A 2,870-nucleotide genomic window follows, 5' to 3' on the forward strand; every position below is an offset into this window, starting at 1 on the left:
ATGGGGCTGGCTCCTCACAGACAGAGGAGTGGAGGCCATGACTGCCAGAGAAAATGAAGGGGAGGCTGTGGCCGCCAGAGAAGGCGGGTCGCTCCTTAGAGACAGAGGAATGGATGTTGTGGCCACCAGAGAAGGCCAGCTTCACAGAGACAGGGAATGGAGGCTGTGGCCATTAGAGAAGGATGAGCAGAGGCTGTGGCCACCAGAGAAGGGGGCTGCTGCTCAGAGAAATGGATGCTGTGGCTGCCAGAGAAGGAGGAGCAGAGGCCACGCAGCCCAGATGGATGCTCTCCCTGGGGTCCTGAGTCAACTCAGACCTGCGACCTCCCTACCTCCACACATCCAGCCTCCTCCACACGGGGCGGCCAGAATCATGCCCTCACTGCCAGCCACAGCCCCGGCACCATCCTGCCCTGTGCGCGCTGTGACAGCCTCTGCTCAGTTCTGTGTGGCCCAGAGCAGAGGCCTGGGGGCTTGAGAGATGGGGAGAACCTGATGTGGCCACAGACGAGGCAACAGCAGAAGGGTTGCTGGCCACTGTCCTCAGGTGGGGCGTCCACCTGGCTTCCGCCTCCCTCGGAGCAAGACCAGTGGTGGGAAAGCCCCAGGGGAGAGACAGCCCTGGCAGTGCCACACCACACAGGCTCAGCGCCCAGCCAGCGTCCATGGGAGCCCCGGTCCCTGAAAAGAGATGAAGAGTGCCAGGATAGCATTCATGCCCCTGCCTCGGGAGTCCCCAGTCTGTCCCGTCCCAGAGCCCTCCCCTGGCCCCTCCAGCTGGAGAGCACAACCCTGAAAGCAGAGGGCGTTTGGGGCTTGGATTCCAGTGGATTCCTAAGGGGAAACTCAGGGAGGAGAAGGGGGTGGTTGATAGAGATGGACAGGGAGGGGGTCTCCACAGGACCCCACTGGGCCTCCCTGGAGCCAGCCCATCATAGGCTGGGGGCAAGGTGGGGCTTCCCGGGCCAGGAGCTGAGGCTCAATGTAGGAAAAAGAAAGAGAGATCAGACTGTTACTGTGTCTATATAGAAAGGGAAGACGTAAGAGACTCCATTTTGAAAAAGACCTGTACTTTAAACAATTGCTTTGCTGAGATGTTGTTAATTTGTAGCTTTGCCCCAGCCACTTTGACCCAACTACTTTGACCCAGCTACTTTGACCCAGCCTGGAGCTCACAAAAACATGTGTTGTATAAAATCAAGGTTTAAGGGATCTAGGGCTGTGTAGGACATGCCTTGTTAACAAAATGTTTAGAAGCAGTATATTTGGTAAAAGTCATCGCTATCCTCTAGTCTTAATAAACCAGGGGCACAATGCACTACGGAAAGCCGCAGGGACCTCTGCCCTTGAAGGCGGGGTATTGTCCAAGGTTTCTCCCCATGTGATAGTCTGAAATACGGCCTCGTGGGATGAGAAAGACCTGACCGACCCCCAGCCCGACACCCCTAAAGGGTCTGTGCTGAGGTGGATTAGTAAAAGAGAAAAGCCTCTTGCAGTTAAGATAGAGGAAGGCCACTGTCTTCTGCCTGCCCCTGGGAACTGAATGTCTCGGTATAAAACCCAATTGTACATTTGTTCAATTCTGAGATAGGAGAAAAACCACCCTATGGTGGGAGGCGAGACATGTTTGCAGCAATGCTGCCTTGCTATTCTTTACTCCGCTGAGATATTTGGGTAGAGAGAAACATAAATCTGGCCTACGTGCACATCCAGGCATAGTACCTTCCCTTGAACTTATGACATAGATTCTTTTGCTCACATGTTTTTTGCTGACCTTCTCCTTATTATCACCCTGCTCTCCTACTACATTCCTTTTTGCTGAAATAATGAAAATAATAATCAATAAAAACTGAGGGAACTCAGAGGCCGGTGCCAGTGCAGGTCCTTGGTATGCTGAGCGCCGGTCCCCTGGACCCACTGTTGTTTCTGTGTACTTTGTCTCTGTGTCTTATTTCTTTTCTCAGTCTCTCGTCCCACCCGACTAGAAATACCCACAGGTGCGGAGGGGCAGGCCACCCCTTCAGCTCAGCTCAGGGTGCTGAGCAGCCCACACTCAGATAGGGGAGTCTGGGCCAGGCACTGAGGGGGTCCAGGTCCCCTCAGCCCAGGCCACGCTGCTGGTGACCGCTGTGTGACCTCTCAGAAGTCACTGAACCCCTCACCATAAAATGCAGGAATTATTCCTGCATAGAAGATGTTATATAATATCTTGGATTTCACAAACACCGTTTTTTAATACAAAGTACAGAGCTTAGGGCTTCCCTCCCGGTGGAGATTTTCTAAATCTAGTGGTTGTTTCTTTAGGAATAATGATCACCCTCTTCCCTCACAGCATCCTGCCTTGGTGAAGCAGCTGCCACCTGTGTCTCCAGCCTGAGCCTGACCTTGCTTCCTGGCCCCCACCACTGGCTCACCCCCAGCCCTAGCCACTTCCCCAGGTCTGTCCTCAGCACCCACTACCCTGCCAGCCTGGAGGTTGCCTTCAGGGACCCTTGCAGCCCCCAGGGCGGAAGGCCTTCTATCCTGAAGCTGTCTAGGGCCAGTCCCAGGCCAGACTCCCATCCAGGGAGCTCCAGCCCAGCAGAACCAGAGGCGGAACAAAGGGTGTTTGGTGGGGAGGCTGGGCAGAGCAGGATGGGGTCCCCAGGGCTCTCCCCTCACGCACTGTCCGCTGTTCACATGAGGATGGAGCCTACCTTCTCCAAGCAACGGCAGACAGAGAGTGGACATGAGGACAGGAAGGTCTCTGCAGACCAGGAAAACAGGTCAGGGTGAGGGCTGGACCATGAGGAGGGACAGGCCAGCCTCAGAAGGTTCTGGACTCCAGGGCACATGGTGGTCCTGACGACCCTGCCCAGAGACACACTGGG

The sequence above is a fragment of the Pongo pygmaeus genome, chromosome 11 (assembly GCF_028885625.2).
Source record: "Pongo pygmaeus isolate AG05252 chromosome 11, NHGRI_mPonPyg2-v2.0_pri, whole genome shotgun sequence".
Lineage (NCBI taxonomy): Eukaryota > Metazoa > Chordata > Mammalia > Primates > Hominidae > Pongo > Pongo pygmaeus.